This window comes from Emys orbicularis, chromosome 1 (genome assembly GCF_028017835.1).
Source record: "Emys orbicularis isolate rEmyOrb1 chromosome 1, rEmyOrb1.hap1, whole genome shotgun sequence".
NCBI classification, from domain to species: domain Eukaryota; kingdom Metazoa; phylum Chordata; order Testudines; family Emydidae; genus Emys; species Emys orbicularis.
Genome location: NC_088683.1, coordinates 350,199,736 through 350,220,380, shown reverse-complemented (window position 1 = coordinate 350,220,380; position 20,645 = coordinate 350,199,736).

Here is a 20,645-nt window from a genome sequence, read left to right as displayed (position 1 = left end):
CCTTTGAAAAATCAAGCCACATATTTAATTCCTTGAATAGGGATTTAGGAGCCTAATTTTAAGCATCCGAGTCTGATAATTTTGTCCATGATTCTGCTCTTCTCATTGTTTTTAATTGGAAAAGCTTTCGCACGTTTGAAGCAGTAAGTGAGGTCAGAAACAACCTCCTTTCTCAGAACTTGATTCTTTGCGTGGTGACAAGAGCTGTCTTTTTGGCCATGAAGTCTTGTTTGATTCAGCTAAGGAGGAGAGCGTGGTAAAGAAGATAGGCAATGAGCCAGTAATATCAAACACAAATGGGTCTTGTTTGGAATTCTGTTAGTCTTTTAAAGAATTCCAAGCTAGCTCAATATACCCTGCACAGGGGGAAAAACTTGTAAAGGGTTAATAAACAAACAACCTTAAGCAAATGCATTGACCAAGGGGAGAACAAAAAGTTTGGAAAGGGAGAACATTTCAGAACCTTGGAGGGAGCTCACTTCAAACACATTGGTTAAAGGAAATGGAGAGAAAAGAGAGAAGTGAGAAAAGATCAGCCAGTTAACGCTGGGCAGCCAATAAAAAACCAAAAGAACATTTACCGCCCAGAGCTGATTTGCATTTGTATTGGACACTTGGGGAATACTGATAAAACACTCTTTATTTTTCAGTGGAATTCAGGAAATATCATCTGCAACATCTGTGCATAAACACAAAAGGGAGAATAAAAGTATTTCAGCAATCCTGGGCTTACAGTGATAGTGTCAGAATAATGCAGCTCTCTCCCTTTCTCTCCAGATCCCACAGGGAAGAAAAACAACATAGACAAAATTACAGTTGCTTTCAGTTGTGGGGGGGGGGGGGAAGGAGGCATTTGGAATAGGGAATGGATGTCACCAGCCATTAAGTTCTAAGCTGTGAATCGGGGGAAGGACCCACTGCCTGTGCACCTCCAAGTCACTGGTGTCTGGGGAAGTAGCTGTACTATCTGTGGTCTGACGGTCTGCCTGCTGAGCCTGTTAAAAATGTACTGTCCATTGGCAGCATTCAAAAAAAAAACCCCACCATCCCTGCGATTGTGCCATCAGCAGCTCAGTGAGTAACCACAGCCCAGGCCAAGTATTAATGAGGCGAAGGAGCCTTTCGATGTCCCCAAGCTCCTCGTGAATGTCTGGAAAATAAAAGCAGAAGGATAGGTGGTGTGAGGAGAGCTGTCATTGAAATCCTTTCTCTGTTCCTCCCTATTTACACAGACACCAGGCTCTGCCATAGCCTCCATGTCTATGATCAGGCCAAGATGGAGGTGGGGGATGGCGGAATTGCAGAACAAAGGGCTGGTTTCTGGGGAAACTTGGCACTGAAAAAACTGTTGGCCAACAATCTAAAAGAGGCCAGCACAAGAAGGTGGAGAATTTTCATCCACCGCAACGCTCTGTGGAGTCAAGCTGCTCTGTTTACTCCCTTCCACCTGATGTAATCATATCCTACAGTGCACTTAGGAGATGCCCTCAGATCACGGTCACTGGGCATCACTTCTGCCCTGCTTCAGTCTCCTCTGGGAGGCAGCAATCTTTTTGGTATTCTGCAGCTCACATCTCCCAAACGTTAGTTCCCCAGGTACCAGCCCTGTGCTTCAGCCACAAGAGCATCCTTCTATAAGCCCCTACCACAATCCTAGACCCCCTAGCAGGGGGCATAAGATGGTGCCCTGTCACATCCCAGGATCATTCATGTGCACCAAAAGGGCTTCCTGGCATGGCCCAAATGAAAAGTAGTGCCTGGACCCCCTGTGGTAGCCAAGAGCATTGGAAAACTAGAGCAGCCCTGTGTAATTTGTTTCCTGAGCAGCAAGAATGTAAAGCTTTTTTGGCAGGACTGGAGACTTTTAGACCATGCTTAGTCAGGCCCTATCCAGCAAAGCACTTAAGTGCATGCTTAACATTGAAGCCAACAGGACTATTCACATACTTAAGTGATTTACTGCATTGGGGGCATAGCTAGTTGTGCAGAAATGCTTCTGCACCAAAAGGATCCGCTTTCTGATTCCTACTTGAAGTGACCCGGAGCTTTACCTCATAGTTCCCATCACCATTACAATGGCACATTCTTCCTGGTGTGTGAGAATCCAGCCAAAGAGAGACAAGGTGGGTGCGGAAATATCTTTTATTGGACCAACTTCTGTGGGTGAGAGAGACAAGCTTTCGAGTTTACACAGAGCTCTGTCTCTCTGACCAACAGAAGTGGGTCCAATAAAGGATATTACCTCACCCACCTTGTCTCTCTAATATCCTGGGACCAATATGGCTACAACAACATGGCATAGAATCCAGCAAAGACAGTACACATAATGTTGATGGCTATTTTGTTTCAACTACTTTCTCCAGATCAGGGACATCCGGCATCAGTCCATTTGTTCTTGATCCCATCTCTTACTACAATAGCTTGCCATGATAAGCTAGTTGGCAAATATTGTGAGGACGTCATGGCATACAAATACAGGGCCAGCTCCAGGCACCAGCTCAGCAAGCAGGTGCTTGGGGTGGCCAAGGGGAAGGGGCGGCACGTCTGGCTCTTTGGCAGCAATTCGGCGGCGGGTCCCTCGGTCCCTCTCGGAGGGAAGTACCTGCCGCCGAATTGCCACCGAAGAAGAAAGCGGCGCGGTGGAGCTGCCGCCAATCGCAATCACGGCTTCCCCCCCCTCCCCCCCCGCCGCTTGGGGCGGCAAAAACCCTGGAGCCGGCCCTGTACAAATAACAGGATTTAGCAAGACTAGGTACCCTCGCTGTGTACCATGCACATACCAAATGTCCATAGAAGGGAAACAAAATATAAATGTGTTGGTCACTAGCACTGCATGCCACACCACCACCCAGTGGCTCAACCTGGTCAACTCCCACCTGCTGCACAATTTTACAGAAAGAGATTTCCAGTTTCATAGACTTTAAGGCCAGAAGGGACCAATTACATCATCTAGTCCGACCTTCTGTGTTTCACAGGCCATAGAATTTCACACAGTTACCCCTCTCTTGAGCCCAATAACTTGTGTTTGGCTAAAGCCTGTCTTCCGGCAAGGCATCCAGTCTTGACTTGAAGACAGCAAGAGATGGAGAATCCACCACTTCCCTTGGTAGTATGTTCCAGTGGTTAATCACCCTCCCTGTTAAAAAAATGTGCCTTGTTTCTCATTTGAATTTGTCTGGCTTCAGCTTCCAGCCATCAGTTCTTGTTTTGCCTTTCTCCACAGGACTAAGGAGCCGTCTAGTAGCTTGGATTTTCTCCCCATGAAGGTATGTGTACATTGTAATCAAGTCATCTCTCAAATGTCAAAATCAAATTGGAGAGAAAAATCACCCAATCAAATATAAATACAGGGATAAACACACTTAGTTGGATCCCATGGGAAGCATTGCTAGTGAAAGCCCCAGGCTAGCTGGATCCTCCGGAAAGCACCACTAGACTGGCATTAAACTTCAATTACATAATATAGATTAAGTAACACAAAAGTCAAATATGGTAGAAAGTTCTTTGTCTTATCCCCAACTCCTAAACAGGCAGAAAGCTGCATCTATGTTACCAGCTCCTTTTCTTATTGCTTGGTTCAGCTTGGTAGCACAGCCTCAAATAGCATTTGAGGCTACATCCCCCTTGAGTCAATATCACTTATCTGTTCTCTATTCACTTGGTGACAATCTGAGTTATAATATTTCTTGGTAACTAGGTAGGAGCCCTCCAAGAACATCTCATAGTTTGATATCCTCCATCTCTCTCCCCCCAGTACTCAGTGCATGATGGTTAGGCATATGTTGGTCAATCCTCAAACAATGTCCTCTCAAGACATGTCAATTAAAAAAGCTGGGCAGCTGATCTCCCAAGACCAGCAGTCTAACGTTTTCAGATGGGAATTACTTAGGTAAGAAAAAATGAAATAGGCTTGTTGAATGAATGCAAAATGCTAAACCGTACGTTCCCACTGCAAAATAGTGTATTAAAAAGTGGGGGGAGGAGTAGTGCATTTATATAGTTTTAGTTCTGAATGTACAAAATAAAAAAATCAGAACAAATTTCAAAAAGTAGGAAAGCAGCACTCATCCCTCATCTCCTAACTCTGAGACAACTTTGGCCAATTAACCCCAGACTTTGTCTAACACACACCCCTGGGCGGGGGCACATAACAAATTTCAGGCCGAGAGGAGCTTTGCTAGGAGAGACAGGTCAAAATCAGTCTTATAATGGAACAAGGTTTAAAATGTTAACTATAGGGTCACTACTATGACATTTATACACACACATGTATATATGAATATACATATATAAGCATACATATATATGTATGTGTGTATATATATAAACATATACATAGTACATTTGATATAGGAAAGGGTCACTCGCTGTGCACACACACTCTGGTTACATACATTAGTGCCATCCAACAAGTGTCAGTTTATAAAGAAAGATTTCCACCACCATTTTCTAGCCTCTTTTTTTTTTTTTTTTTTTTAATGGGATGGGCAGGAGAGAGCATGAAGAGAGAAGAGAAATTTAACAAGTGACTGAGATAGCAGAGGTCAGGACCTTGGCATACTCTGCTGGTCAAATCCCGAGGTTTTGGCATTACCTTCCATTTCAGCTGACCCAGTTATAGTGTTGTGACTGCCTATTCCCACACCACGTCAAAGAAAAGGTTTACATTGTTCATTGGATATTAATTTAAATTATTCTGGGGGTGCCTAGAAACCATTCTTCCTCCCCCCTCCCCACCATCTCCATGGGGACTATCGCAGAGAGCGTTTGATATAAATGAACAGATACTGACATGCCAGTTTCTTGCCCCCTGACCCCCCTTCCCCTGCAAACGGTGGTGAGTGATTTTCGCTGTTGACATAAGGGAGAGTTGGTGATACTTGCTGAATGACTTGTCAGGAAAGGGTTTTGGTGTTCTCTTTACTCATTTGGTGCTGGTACAAACAACCCGTTAATATCGGTCTCCATTTGTTCCTTAGCTCAGATGCTTGTGTCCTGTTTCTGTTCTTCACACCAACATCCTGCTGTTTGTTGATGGTATTAATAATATAATCAGCGGGAGGCTGGGCACCCTGGGGCCTGGGCTGTCTGAATAATTATTGAATGACACTAGGGCTGCTCTGTAAATTACTTTGTGACCTAGGAATTCAGCAGGTTACCACTATAACTCAGGCTCTCTCACTTTATTGCACTCACCTCCTGCTGCCCCAACATTTATTAGTCTCGTTTACACAGAGAATGCTGACTTTATCTCTGAGGAGAAAAGGTAAGAGCACCCCTCTCATCAAAGTTGGTTCACAAGAGCCGGAGCTTTTTAAAGGCCCTGATCGTGGAAATCAAAAACCTCAGACTTTCGTCTGTAGGGAAAGGTCGTCATTGGATTTGTACCGTTCAATCCACATTTCCACTAAGATGTGTGTTTCAATCTTGGAGGGCAAGTTTGAGCAGACCAGTTTTCAAAGCTGCACACACAAAGAGACATACAGATCTATGAGCAGAAGGATGGGTAAGGCACTGAACTAGGCCTCGGGAGATCTGAGTTCAGTTCACAGCTCTGCTACAGTGCTCCTGTGGGACCGTGGGCAAGTCATTTGTTCTCTCTATTCTTCAGTCGTCTGCCTATAAAATGGGGCTAATTCTTTCTTCCACCCTGCAGCTGGGCGCGTAGAGAGGAAACCTCAAAGGAACAACTAAGTACTGTAGGAATTGATGTTTATCATTCAACAGGTAGAGAGCTCCTCGCTTTCAATCACTGTTGAACGCCCCAGCCCCACTTTTGCATTGGCGGCACTGTGTTAAGGTATTAATATTATTTCACACTGACTCCCTCTGGCCTAGATTGTGCCCAGAGGCACAATTTTAGCAGGGAGTGGTGCCCTTGGGTCGGGGGAGCGGGGAAGGGGAAGAGGTGCAGTAATTTGCTGTTGGCTTGGCAACCAATCATGATATTCCCTACATCTGCTCAGCTGTGCTTGTCAGCCCCTGGAGGGACAGACCCGGGGCTCTGCCCACCTGCTCCAAGAGGCAGAAATGCAGCATCCTGTTACTTCTCCACCTCTAGCTCCAACATCTGGGCAGCCCCACCAGGACATAAAGAAGCTTCCTGCTCCTTCCTGCTCAGCCAGAAGGGGCACGTCATCCAAGTCAAAATCCAGCCCTCCGGGGGTCTTCAGCTGTTTCAGTTGCTCCATAAATAAAATGGTGGCAATAGTACATACTCACCTATCTCAAAGGGTCATTGGGACCCTTAACTGTTCAGGTGAACGAAGCTCTATAGTGCTAACATTTGTCAGAACACACACACTGCTGGGTGGGAGAATCAATCATAGAATCATAGAATATCAGGGTTGGAAGGGACCTCAGGAGGTCATCTAGTCCAACCCCCTGCTCAGAGCAGGACCAATTCCCAACTAAATCATCCCAGCCAGGGCTTTGTCAAGCCGGGCCTTAAAAACTACCAAGGAAGGAGATTCCACCACCTCCCTAGGTAACGCATTCCAGTGCTTCACCACCCTCCTAGTGAAATAGTGTTTCCTAATATCCAACCTAGACCTCTCCCACTGCAACTTGAGACCATTGCTCCTTGTTCTGTCATCTGCCACCACTGAGAACAGCAGAGCTCCATCCTTTTTGGAACCCCCCTTCAGGTAGTTGAAAGCAGCTATCAAATCCCCCCTCATTCTTCTCTTCTGGAGACTAAACAATCCCAGTTCCCTCAGCCTCTCCTCATAAGTCATGTGCTCCAGACCCCTAATCATTTTTGTTGCCCTCCGCTGGACTCTTTCCAATTTTTCCACATCCTTCTTGTAGTGTGGGGCCCAAAACTGGACACAGTACTCCAGATGAGGCCTCACCAATGTCGAATAAAGGGGAACGATCACGTTCCTCGATCTGCTGGCAATGCCCCTACTTATACAGCCCAAAATGCTGTTAGCCTTCTTGGCAACAAGAGCACATTGTTGACTCATATCCAGCTTCTCGTCCACTGTGACCCCTAGGTCCTTTTCTGCAGAACTGCTATCTAGCCATTCGGTCCCTAGTCTGTAGCAGTGCATGGGATTCTTCCGTCCTAAGTGCAGGACTCTGCACTTGTCCTTGTTGAACCTCATCAGGTTTTTTCTGGCCCAATCCTCTAATTTGTCTAGGTCCCTCTGTATCCGATCCCTACCCTCTAGTGTATCTACCATGCCTCCCAGTTTAGTGTCATCTGCAAACTTGCTGAGAGTGCAGTCCACACCATCCTCCAGATCATTAATAAAGATATTAAACAAAACCGGCCCCAGGACCGACCCTTGGGGCACTCCGCTTGAAACCGGCTGCCAACTAGACATGGAGCCATTGATCACTACCTGTTGAGCCCGACGATCTAGCCAGCTTTCTATCCACCTTACAGTCCATTCATCCAGCCCATACTTCTTTAACTTGGCGGCAAGAATACTGTGGGAGACCGTATCGAAAGCTTTGCTAAAGTCAAGGAATAACACGTCCACTGCTTTGCCCTCATCCACAGAGCCAGTTATCTCATCATAGAAGGCAATTAGGTTAGTCAGGCACGACTTCCCCTTGGTAAATCCATGCTGACTGTTCCTGATCACTTTCCTCTCCTCTAAGTGTTTCATAATTGATTCCTTGAGGACCTGCTCCATGATTTTTCCAGGGACTGAGGTGAGACTGACTGGCCTGTAGTTCCCCGGATCCTCCTCCTTCCCTTTTTTAAAGATGGGCACTACATTAGCCTTTTTCCAGTCATCCGGGACCTCCCCCGATCGCCATGCGTTTTCAAAAATAATGGCCAATGGCTCTGCAATCTCATCCGCCAACTCCTTTAGCACCCTCGGATGCAGCTCATCCGGCCCCATGGACTTGTGCACGTCCAGTTTTTCTAAATAGTCCCGAACCACTTCTTTCTCCACAGAGGGCTGGTCACCTTCTCCCCATACTGTGCTGCCCAGTGCAGCAGTCTGGGAGCTAACCTTGTTTGTGAAGACAGAGGCAAAAAAATCATTGAGTACATTAGCTTTTTCCACATCCTTGGTCATTAAGTTGCCTCCCTCATTCAGTAAGGGGCCCACACTTTCCTTGACTTTCTTCTTGTTGCTAACATACCTGAAGAAACCCTTCTTGTTACTCTTAATATCTCTTGCTAGCTGCAACTCCAAGTGTGATTTGGCCTTCCTGATTTCACTCCTGCATGCCTGAGCAATATTTTTATACTCCTCCCTGGTCATTTGTCCAATCTTCCACTTCTTGTAAGCTTCTTTTTTGCGTTTAAGATCAGCAAGGATTTCACTGTTTAGCCAAGCTGGTCGCCTGCCATATTTACTATTCTTTCTACACATCGGGATGGTTTGTTCCTGCAACCGCAATAAGGATTCTTTAAAATACAGCCAGCTCTCCTGGACCCCTTTGCCCTTCATGTTATTCTCCCAGGGGATCCTGCCCATCTGTTCCCTGAGGGAGTCAAAGTCTGCTTTTCTGAAGTCCAGGGTCCGTATTCTGCTGCTCTCCTTTCTTTTCTTCCTTGTGTCAGGATCGTGAACTCAACCATCTCATGGTCACTGCCTCCCAGGTTCCCATCCACTTTTGCTTCCCCTACTAATTCTTCCCTGTTTGTGAGCAACAGGTCAAGAAAAGCTCTGCCCCTAGTTGGTTCCTCCAGCACTTGCACCAGGAAATTGTCCCCTACACTTTCCAAAAACTTCCTGGATTGTCTGTGCACCGCTGTATTGCTCTCCCAGCACATATCAGGGTGATTAAAGTCTCCCATGAGAACCAGGGCCTGCGATCTAGCAACTTCTGCTAGTTGCCAGAAGAAAGCCTCGTCCACCTCATCCCCCTGGTCTGGTGGTCTATAGCAGACTCCGACCACGACATCACCCTTGTTGCTCACACTTCTCAACTTTATCCGGAGACTCACAGGTTTTTCTGCAGTTTCATACCGGAGCTCTGAGCAGTCATACTCCTCTCTTACATACAATGCAACTCCCCCACCTTTTCTGCCCTGCCTGTCCTTCCTGAACAGTTTATATCCATCCATGACAGTACTCCAGTCATGTGAGTTATCCTACCAAGTCTCTGTTATTCCAATCGCATCATAGTTCCCTGACTGTGCCAGGACTTCCAGTTCTCCCTGCTTGTTTCCCAGGCTTCTTGCATTTGTGTATAGGCACTTAAGATAACTCATCGATCGTCCCTCGTTCTCAGTATGAGACAGGAGTCCTCCCCTCTTGTGCTCTCCTGCTCGTGCTTCCTCCCAGGATCCCATTTCCCCACTTACCTCAGGGCTTTGGTCTCCTTCCCCCGGTGAACCTAGTTTAAAGCCCTCCTCGCTAGGTTAGCCAGCCTGCTTGAGAAGATGCTCTTCCCTCTCTTCGTTAGGTGGAGCCCGTCTCTGCCTAGCACTCCTCTTTCTTGGAACACCATCCCATGGTCGAAGAATCCAAAGCCTTCTCTCCAACACCACCTGCGTAGCCATTCGTTGACTTCCACGATTCGACGGTCTCTACCCAGGCCTTTTCCTTGCACAGGGAGGATGGACGAGAACACCACTTGCGCCTCAAACTCCTTTATCCTTCTTCCCAGAGCCACGTAGTCTGCAGTGATCCGCTCAAGGTCATTCTTGGCAGTATCATTGGTGCCCACGTGGAGAAGCCGGAAGGGGTAGCGATCCGAGGGCTTGATGAGTCTCGGCAGTCTCTCCGTCACATCGTGTATCCTAGCTCCTGGCAAGCAGCAGACCTCTCGGTTTTCCCGGCCGGGGTGGCAGATAGATGACTCAGTCCCCCTGAGGAGGGAGTCCCCGACCACCACCACCCTCCTCCTCCTCTTGGGAGTGGTGGTTGTGGAACCCCCATCCCTAGGACAGTGCATCTTTTGCCTTCCAATCGGTGGAGTTTCCTTCTGCTCCCTTCCCTCAGATGGGTCATCTAGTCCACTCTCCGCATTAGTACCTGTAGAGAGAGCATGGAAACGATTGCTCACCTGTATCTCCATTGCTGGTACATGGATGCTCCTCTTTCTCCTTCTGGAGGTCACATGCTGCCAAACTTCTTCACCATCCTTCTGTCCCTGCTGCGCCTGCTCTGAATCTTCAGAACGTTGTGGCCGTAGAAGCATCTCCTGACGTCTGTCCAGGAAATCTTCATTTTCCCTTATGCAACGCAGAGTTGATACTTGTTTCTCCAGACCTCGAACCCTCTCTTCCAATATGGAGACCAGCTTGCACTTTGTACAGACAAAGTCGCTTCTGTCCTGTGGAAGAAAGACAAACATGGCACAGCCTGTGCAGGTTACAACAGCTGATCGCTCACCTTCCATATCACCTTCCTCTTGAGAGCTTCCTCAGCTGTTGCTGAGTGACTCAGCCCCCTGCCCTCCCAGGGTTGCTGAATGTGACTCAGCCCCCTGCCCTCCCAGGGTTGGTTCTTACAGAACTTTTCTAAATGTTGGAAGCTGTGCCTGGACTCCAGCACAAGCACATAGACAACCCTTCTCCTGCCGCAGGAGGTTAGTGGTTACCTAACACTAACACACACTTACAATCAGTGCACCCCAAAGATTATTATCCACTAACCCCCACACACACACACACACACCTACCCATCCCCAAAATCTATCCTATATACAATGTCATCTGAAAGCAAATTGGTATAAAGCATTAATCAGTAGCCCTGGCTGTTGGTGAGATGGCCGCTGCAGAAAATGTGTAAGAACTGAAGTTTGAAGTAAGATAGCAAGAAGGTCATCAGAATGATGACATTTTTAATGCCCAATATCTAACATCCTGACAAGGCCAGAAACATGTTATAAAGGGAGGACTAGAACAAGTGCTTTCAGGACCAGTAATCTTTTCCCAGCAGAGCTTCTAGAACAGTGTTCAAAAAGAAAACATTTCATTCCCAGATGATGAGTTCTTTTTGGCTGATTTGGCTTTTTTTTAGCTTTGTTACTGACTGTGCAAGTATCCCATGGGGGAGATTCTGAATATTTCTGGTGCTCCTAAGGCTGTCTCATACTTTGACGCCATTGGGGCTTTGTCATAGGTCTTTGAATATTGCCCTATTTAAAAAAATTAATCCCCACGCACTCCCTACATGTAACCTCAGCAGCTCATAGAGCTAGCTGTCTCTCTCTAGGAGGACCTAAGGGTTGGGAGTAACTCCCCTCTCTCTGTGTTTCTGCTGTGGGGGTGGGAGAGAGGAGACAACTCACTGACTCTCCAATGCAGCAGCCAAACTGGAGGAGCAGGAAACCCATTCTCAGGCAGCCTAGGGCCCAAGGGACCCAGCTAGGGTGACCAGATGTCCCGATTTTATAGGGACAGTCCCGATTTTTGGGTCTTTTTCTTATATAGGCTCCTATTACCCCCTGTCCCGATTTTTCACTTTTGCTGTCTGGTCATGCTAGACCCAGCCTAGGATCCATCAAGGAACACAACAGAATCAAGAACCAGCAGATTTAAAAGTATCCACTTCGTGTGCCCAGCTTGAGACCTCTGGGGCCTTAGTTCCAAAGGTTCTCTAACAATATAGCAACTTGCACTATATTATTCAGCTCTAGGTGTCTCCATGTGTTGTCCAGAGTTCTAGACAGGATGTGGTCACTCAAACAAGGGAGGCAAAGCTGAAACTCAAAACTATTTGTTTACATCTGTTATTAAAGCAAACAGCTGCAAATTAATGCATCCTGGTTAAGACAGACTGCAGTTCCATATCTCGTGACAACCACTGAGCACCCACAGCTCCCAAAGACATCAGCTGGATTTGTGGCTGCTTAGCACCTCTCAAGATGGGCACCCAAAATTCAAAGCACTGAAAAATCAGTGGTCATTTTGGAAAATGCGGGCTGTGGAGAATTCCATTTCCCAGCATTCCTGTTCCCAGACCATGCAATGCTGCAATTATTCTGGACAGGAAATGCTGCTGTACTGAGGACCCAGACAAAGTCAGACTCCCGTGCATGGAGGCAACTTTGTAATACAGAAAATCATCTGTCCATTCAGGTAACCCTGGTCAGATTTCATACACCTGTAAAGATCGTATTCATAGCTTTCTTTTTTGAAAGTGTTAATATATTTACTGCTGCCTGATGTGGGGGAAGAGAACACACCCAGGGTTTCTTAACCCACAGTGGGCCATATCCTGTGAGATGCTGAGTTCCCTCCCTTCTTGATGTAGTCAAGGGGAGCTGAGGGTGCTCAACAACTTGCCAGAATTAGCCCAAGGCAGCCTCAGCAACACTTGGCCTCTGAAAACTAACCCCCTCTCGATGGTGCCTTTGTATTCTCTAGAAGGTGAAGCGTAAGGGTATAAAAAGCTGCAAACAGTTCCTACCTCTGGAGACCAGGCATTTACTCTAAGAAAGAAAGCTCAATTGCTTCCCAGAGCATTGTCCACCCACATTAGAGAAAGGATTAAGCAGATACATTCAGCTATTCTAACAGATTTTCTTTAAGCCTTGAATACCCCCTCTCACACTCACTAAGATAATCACATTAGTTTTGTCATTAAAAGATCCCTTTTATAGAAAATACCTAAACCGCTTAAACCACCCAGAGAGGTCACATACATTAGAAAACAACAAGCCAAACGGAAGGGATTTGCTATTCCCGGTCTCAGCGTTTCACTGCACCTACTTTCTAAACTCAGGAGATTGAACTAAAAGATTTTGCAAATTATCAGCAAAGGGTAAGGCGGCCGAGTCCTGGGCAGCTTTGCCCTCAGCCCCGCCTCTACCCCAGCTCAATGCTGAAGAACCGCATCAGAAAGGAGGCTCTGGGAGGTTGCAGAGGACGGAACAGTGGGGTAGAACCTTGTCTGAGGAACACTTGCTCCCCACTGAGGTGACACTCGGTATAACACAAAGAGGCTTAAAGGCAAGTAAACGGAAACCTAGAGCACTGTCCACACTACACTCCAGACTATGCTGATTTACCCCAGTTGAGCCAGCATGTTCAAACAAGCTTGTGAATCCTGACTTCAGTTTAACCAACTTTTGACATATGTTACTCTTGCCCGTGTGAGCAGAAATACATTACAACCGTACTAGGGAACCATGGCTTAGCCCAGGGGTGGCCAACCTGAGCCTGAGAAGGAGCCAGAATTTACCAATGTACATTGCCAAAGAGCCACAGTAATATGTCAGCACCCCCCCACGCCCCCGTCAGCTCCCCCACCCCGCTCCCAGCACCTCCCGCCCACCGGCAGCCCCGCTGATCAGCACCTCCCCCTCCCTCCCGATCAGCTGTTTTGTGATGTGCAGTGTTCAGAGGGGGAGGAGCGAGGGCATGGCAGGCTCAGGGGAGGGGGCAGGAAGAGGTAGAGTGGGGGCAGGGCCTGTGGCAGAGCCAGGGGTTGAGCAGTGAGCACCCCCCCGGCACATTGGAAAGTTGACGCCTGTAGCTCCAGCCCGGGAGTTGGTGCCTATACAAGGAGCTGCATATTAACTTCTGAAGAGCCGCATGTGGCTCCGGAGCCACAGGTTGGCCACCCCAGCTTCACCTTTTCCTTAATTTTTGTCTTGCAGTAGTGTAGCGCCGAAAGCCCAATCCACTGTAGGAGCCCCATTGCACCCAGCAGGGTACATGCATATCATGAGAAGTCAATCCTTGCCCCAAAGTGTCTGATGAGCAGCAACAGACTGTAACACATAGACACAATACAACACTATTATGATTAGTAGAGTTGGTTGTTGGGAATTTTCCATCTAAATTATTTTCATCCAGAAAAATTCACTTTTTGTGGGCAGGGAGGGAGGAAATTGGGGGGGGGGCAGGTGGGAGGGGAGGCAGAAAATTATTGCCAGCTCTGCCGTTTCCCTGCTCATTGTCAGCACGGAACACCCAGGTTTCCAGGCTTCTGGGGCAGCCTGCCAGGCAGATTGCTGCAGAACCAGGACTTCCAGGACCTGGGATTCCCAGCTCTCAAAGTCTCAGGCTCCTCGAGCTGCCTGGCGAGCTGCTGGTTCCTGCCGTCCCCCTCCCCCGCCCCACCCCTACACACACACACACAAAGAGCTGCTGGGGTATCTCTGAAATCTTTCAAAAATGTCTAAATGAAGCAGTGCTTTAGCTTTTTCTATGTGACATTTCAGCAGTCCGAGCCCACAGGAAATTTGGATTTTTCTGAACTAAATTTCTTTTTATTATTATTTTGGAATTTCCTGTGGAACAGGAATTCCAATTGCCAGACAGCTCTAACAATTAGCGCAACATGGAGCTGTCACAGCACACCCACTACCTCGCTGCCCTTGTCCTCACTAGATGGGTTTTCTCTAAAATCCTACTCTAGCAGCTGCACCACTAAAGTACAAATGGTGAGCACTCTACTGCAGCCGGAGCATGGACATTTCTACCACTGCATCACGCGAGCCTGCTCAGAACAGGTCTAGACAACAGGGTGAAAACATCGGGCACCATGTGAGACCTAGCTACACTTCACTGTTACTAACATTGCTGGAGGGTGACACCGCCCAAATGCACATTGGTCAAAAAGTTTGAAAGTTGGCCCCTACCTAGGCCAAAATCTCAAAAGGAATAAAAACCTAAAGTTAGGCTCCTCAGATTATATTTTGGAATTTACGTGGCTGGATTTTCACAAAGCATACAAGTATAGAAAACTACTTTAGGTCATTGATGGCTCCTGAGACCTGCACAGTTGGATTAATAGCAACTAAACTACCTTGCATTGGAGGCAGAAGGGTTAAAAAGCCCCTTTATTTTAAACCCTCTATGACATTTGTAAAATAGCCCATCTGGAACATGCCTGGTGTGTGCCTAACACTGCACATGATTGGCTAGTATGACACGAAGGGTTTATCAAAAGGCACAGAGAGTGCGAGTAGTAAGAAATGGATGACAAACCCATCAGTAGCCACAGGGAGATGGTCTGTCATTGCAGTGCTGAAAGCTACTCTGAAGCCTAAATGGAAAGGCTCTTGGATCTTAGATGCTGCTGGAGTGAGTGCACTGCTCTCAGCTATCATCTTCTCGCTCATCTTGCCTAGGAAGGAGAAGCTGGAGACAAGGCAGTAGCTGCCAAGATGCTTAGAGGTGGGAGATCTTACGCCCTTCTTGAGCCTGGGCACTGGGGTGGTAACATGCCCCTTCTTACTGTCAGATTCTGATACCCTGACTCATATTGAAAGCGTCCAACTCCACAAGCGGAGCAGATAGACTGCTCGTCACGTTGGACACTAGTCAAGATAAAATAGGGGCATTACACTCTGGCCCTTAATGAAGAAATTTATTATGTCAGCCAGCATTTGGACACACTATTCCCTACCAACTTTGCCTGGGTAAAGCATGAGTCCATTTGACGGGGTGTGACAAATTTCACCTAGAGCTTTCAGGGGAGAATGCTGTATTTACAGTACAAGTTGTAATGTTTCACCTTCAGATCTCCGAGCAAAGCCTCAGAAAGGCACGCCGGCCATTTCTTCCTTGCATTCTTACTTGTTGGAGGACTTGAAGTCTGTTATGTTCTAATTAGGGCCTCATTTAGGGTTCCCCAGCCTCCTTCCATGCTTGTGAACTCAATCTTTCCTCATATTGACCTTATTCCCCGCAGGGGTGATATTCAAAGACATGCATGGGAGTTGGACACCTGTCATTGGGATTTGGGCCTAACCATCCTCTGCGTCTTTGGAAATCTCCTCCGCTTGAATCTTAAATCCTCAAAACACTTTCCATAAACCTTGTCCTGCCGCATTCTGGTACCCAGTTCTTTACTAAGACAAATTCAAGCCATCAGTTCCAAACTTTCCCTTTATTCTCATTTAGTTTCTCTCTGTTGTTAAGTAGGTGAGCCTGTGTGACAGGGTCCCTGGGGTGCAACCTGGACTGTGGGGCCACTAAGCCCTCCAAATGCACCAACCTGGGCTGCCTCTCACTGTGATGCTGGTGTGAACCTGCAAGCCCTCTGACAAGCTCTGCACTTACAGAGCCATCCACAGGCAGGGACACAGCTGAGTTACTTGAATGATCTCTCAGCCACTCATGAACCATCAATAGAGAGGCTCCAGCCAATGCCCCGTAGTCTTCAGTCTTACACCCCAGAACTGTACCATCTTGCACTGGACAGAAGCCTGACCAGTGGAAGTTCATTACTTAGTTCGCCACTTCTTCATAGGAAAGTAGACATGCGCCAGCCTTTGTAACCTGAGCTGAGATTCCCCCAGCCACTTCAACTACTGCACACTGTTCTGGGTAAGATATAAAACAGATTTATTAACTATAGAAAGATCGATTTTAAGTGATTGTAAGTAGCAGGCATAGAGATCAGTTAGAAACAAAAATAAACCTGCAGCCTAAATGTCTCACCTTAACAGATGGTAAAAGCAGGTTACAGTTCCTCTGTCTACAGACTGGACCACTTTCCACACTGGGACCAAACTTCCCCAGTTCAAAGTCTTTTCCTTGCAGACATTCTTCCAGGTTTTGAGATGGGGAGGAGAGGGGCCAAATGATGATATCACTGTCCCTCTTTTATACTGTCTTCCAGCTGCTAGAAAGATCCTTTTTGTGACGTGGGGGTCGGGCTGCCCCCCCACTGCGCACATGCCTTCTCTAAGGAGTCTCTGGGATAGTGGATTCTTTTCTAGGTGGGCCATCAACGCTGCCTGGCCCTTCTTTGTTGCAACTGACAGGCTGGCTGTGGGTGTTTCCAACCTCACAACACATTTCAGTAACATACACAGCAATACTTCATAACTTCACATACAATGACAGCACATACAATCCAACACGATAGTAATGTTCAACAGATCAAGGCTTTTAATACTTTGTACAAATTGCATCATTATATGACAGTGGTGAATATGGGGGTTCCAGGGTGCTACTTTGAGGTACAGAGTGTCACAGCCAGGATAGCTTCTCCTCGAGATGGAGTTTAGATTTTTTTGGTAGCCTCTTTGACAATGCATGTTTGACTGTATTAGAGATCTAGGTCAGTGGTTTTCAACCTTTTTTCATTTGTGGACCCCTAAAAAAATTCAAATGGAAATGCAGACCCCTTTGGAAATCTTAGACAATCTACAGCACACCAAGGGGTCTGCGGACCACAGGTTGAAAACCACTGGTCTAAGTACACCTCTACCCCCGATATAACGCTGTCCTCGGGAGCCAAAAAATCTTACTGCGTTATAGGTGAAACCGCGTTATATCGAACTTGCTTTGATCCGCCGGAGTGCGCAGCCACCCCCCAGAGCACTGCTTTACCGCGTTATATCCGAATTCATGTTATATCGGGTCGCGTTATATCGGGGTAGAGGTGTATTTAAAGTTTCCTATGAGCACAGTACACTATAGACAGCAGCTGTTCAAACTTCTGCCCAGCAGCCTGCAGTCCCAGCCTGTATGGAACGACCCTATGGGTGACATGGCATTTCAGTCTGCTTAGTCCTATCTAATCTTCACCTTTTGGGACTGTCAATTAGTGCCAAGGATACTAGTGGCTTCCATGATGCTTGTCTATCCAGATACTTACATGACCCTCATATCAGTGTCGTATGTGAGCAGACATTTGTCTATTAAGGACTGGATTGAGACTAACAAAAACCAGCTATCAGATGGCAACTTTCAAATAATACTCACCTGGCTAGATTCAAACCAGCATACGAGAGGGGAAAGGGTTATTTGCCCATTACCGAGCTCCTGAGCCCTCTAATCCCCCAAGCAGTTAAGAATTAAAACAGCTTTCTTAGTTGAACCAGCGGGGGCGTCTGAACACCTGACCCCTTGGCTATTACAAAGCGGTGATAACTTAATAGCAGCATATTTAGCTCACTTTCCCCATCTGTGGCTCAAGCATAAACTAGAAAACTTACTTACAGAAATGCTGACAGACCCCAACGTCTGTCTAACACACGGGTAGGCAACCTATGGCATGCGTGCCAAAGGCAGCACGCAAGCTGATTTTCAGTGGCACTCACACTGCCCGGGTCCTGGCCACCGGTCCGGGGGGCTCTGCCTTTTAATTTAATTTTAAATGAAGCTTCTTAAACATTTTAAAAACCTTATTTACTTTACATGCAACAATAGTTTAGTTATATATTATAGACTTATAGAAAGAGACCTTCTAAAAATGTTAAAATGTATTATTGGCACGCGAAACCTTAAATTAGAGTGAATAAATGAAGACTCGGCACACCACTTCTGAAAGGTTGCCGACCCCTGGTCTAATATCAGCGATCTGTTTACTTTAGAAATGAAACAAGCATCTTCCAGAAATTCACATTTATTTATCTTTAATACTTGTTACAGCATATTTTTGTCATACAGATTTCAATTTCAAAACCTTCTAGCTGTAAGATCCATTGTTACTGGTTTTTGATTCACATATCATCAGTGCTACACATAGAAATTTAAATTATTTGCTTCATTTTATGCATTTTTCCCCCAAAAGGCAACATATACATAAAACAAAAGAATTCACAATACACACTGAGAACAAAAGTGTATCTGGGAATATCTTCTTGAAGGGCATGAAATATGGTCCTATCATGATACAGCTGGGCAAAGAAAGTAACAATCCTATCACGGCTCTTGATAGTCTAACATGCATGACATAAAAGCAGGGAAGGTTACATTCAAAATGAGGTAGTCAATCTTTGTTGATGGTCATTTCCTAATGCACATAAATTCTTGGACCAGGTCTGAAAGATCCTTTATGGGAAATAAGTACATAGATGGACCTACAGTTTCAATGATTAGGATGAAGGCCTGAAGAAAGCCCTGTTAAGCAGAACAGAAAACTGGTCACCTTGTTAAAAATCTAGGAAAAGTGGTAAGGGCTTGATCCAAAGCTCACTGAAGTGTATGGAAAGACTCTCAGTGACGTTGATGAGCTTTAAATCAAGCCCCTAGATACTAGAAGAATGGTACAGCACGAGTTCGGCCTACAATAGATGGAAGCAATAACCATCATCTAGAAGTCTGAGCAAGGGTAGGGTTACCATTCGTCCGGATTCCCCCGGACATGTCCGGCTTTTTGAGCTAAAAATAGCGTCTGGGGGGAATTTGTAAATGTCCGGACTTCCCCCCCGCCCGCAGAGCGCGCGCGGCAACAGGGCAGCCGGCCGGATGGTGCCACTTACATGGGGCTCTGACAGCAAGAGAGAGCCCCTCCTCCGCTTCCCCTGCAGCAGAGATCACTCCTTCCCTCCCTGCATTCGCAGATCGCCTCCGGCAGTCTGGAGCTCCTCCCCCGCTCCTCCTCCACTGCTGCCCAGCGTGCCGGGACGAACGGCTCAGGTCGTTCCTGAGCAAGTTCACAGAGACGTTAGGCGAAGGCCAACAACAAGGGGGCCAGGGGGTCGGAGAAGGGGCAGGAAGATTTTGGAGGGGGCAGTCAAGAGATGGGGGGGGTCAGGAGTTCGGGGAGGGGGCTTTCTGGGGGGGGTGGAGAAGGTTTTGGGCAGTCAGGGTACAGGTAGGGGGTAGGGTCCTGTGGGGCAATTAGGTTGGGGGAGTCTTAGGAGGGGGCAGTTAGGGGACAAGGAACAGGGAGGCTTAGGTAGGGGGTGGGGTTCTGGAGGGCAGTTAGGAGCAGGGGTCCCAGGAGAGGGCAGTCAGGGGACAAGGAGCGAGGGGGGGGTTGGGAGTTCTGGGGGTGGGGCTGTCAGGGGGCAGGGGTGGGGAGAGGGATCGGAGCAGTCAATGGGACAGGGAGCAGAGGGGTTTAGATGGGTCGGGAGTTCTGGGGGGGCTGTCAGGGGGTGGGGAGTGGTTGGATGGGGCATGGGAGTCCCAGGGGTCTGTCTGGGGGTGGGGGGGTGGATAAGGGTTAGGGCAGTCAGGGTACAGGGTCCTAGGGGGCCAGTTAGGATGGGGGGAGGGTCTCAGGAGGGGGCAGTCAGGGGACAAGAGGCAGGGAGGCTTAGGTAGGGGGTGGAGTCCTGGGGGGCAGTTAGGGGCAAGGGTCCCAGGAGGGGGCAGTCAGGGGACAAGGAGCGGGGGGAGGGTTGCTTGCTGAAATATGGTAACCCTAAGCAAGGGACTGGATAGAGCTAATGGAAATATTTTTTTAATGTAAAGATTTGGGGGGCGGAGTCAAAAAAGGGCATTTTTACAACATTGTGAAAAAATGTTCCTTTAAAAAATGAAAACAAAAATGCTACAGAAAATAGGAAAAAGGCAGAGATGGAGGGGGAGAAAGAAAAAAAATGAAAGATTTTTTTTTAAAGACAGTTGTTTTTGAAAACCAAAGTGTTTTCAAGACATTTTAGTTCAATCATCTCTAGATCTGACAATGTTCCCTCTGCGGTCAATGGAAGTAGTTGGATTAGGCCCTTATCCTTTCTCTCCTTGGTTATGAGTGGTTTGTGCATTCCCAATGTTTAGATTTACTTGGTCAGTTCCCTTTCTTGCCCTCCAATAAAGTGTGTTAAAAATAAACCTAGATGCTATCTTAAAATACTATCGATTGTGTCTTCAGGTTTTAACTTTTGTTTGGCAGTGGACATAGGAAATGTGGTTAGTTTTTATTTGATCTAAAAAGTTTTAACACAAAAAAAGTTAAGGCCACTATTTTATTGTAAAGTGCGCACACACACACAAGGACACATTTACATCATAATGCTAGAAAATTGACTCATTTGAATGGAGATTACTAATAACTGACAGATTTTAGTCCAATTCTAAAGAGCTC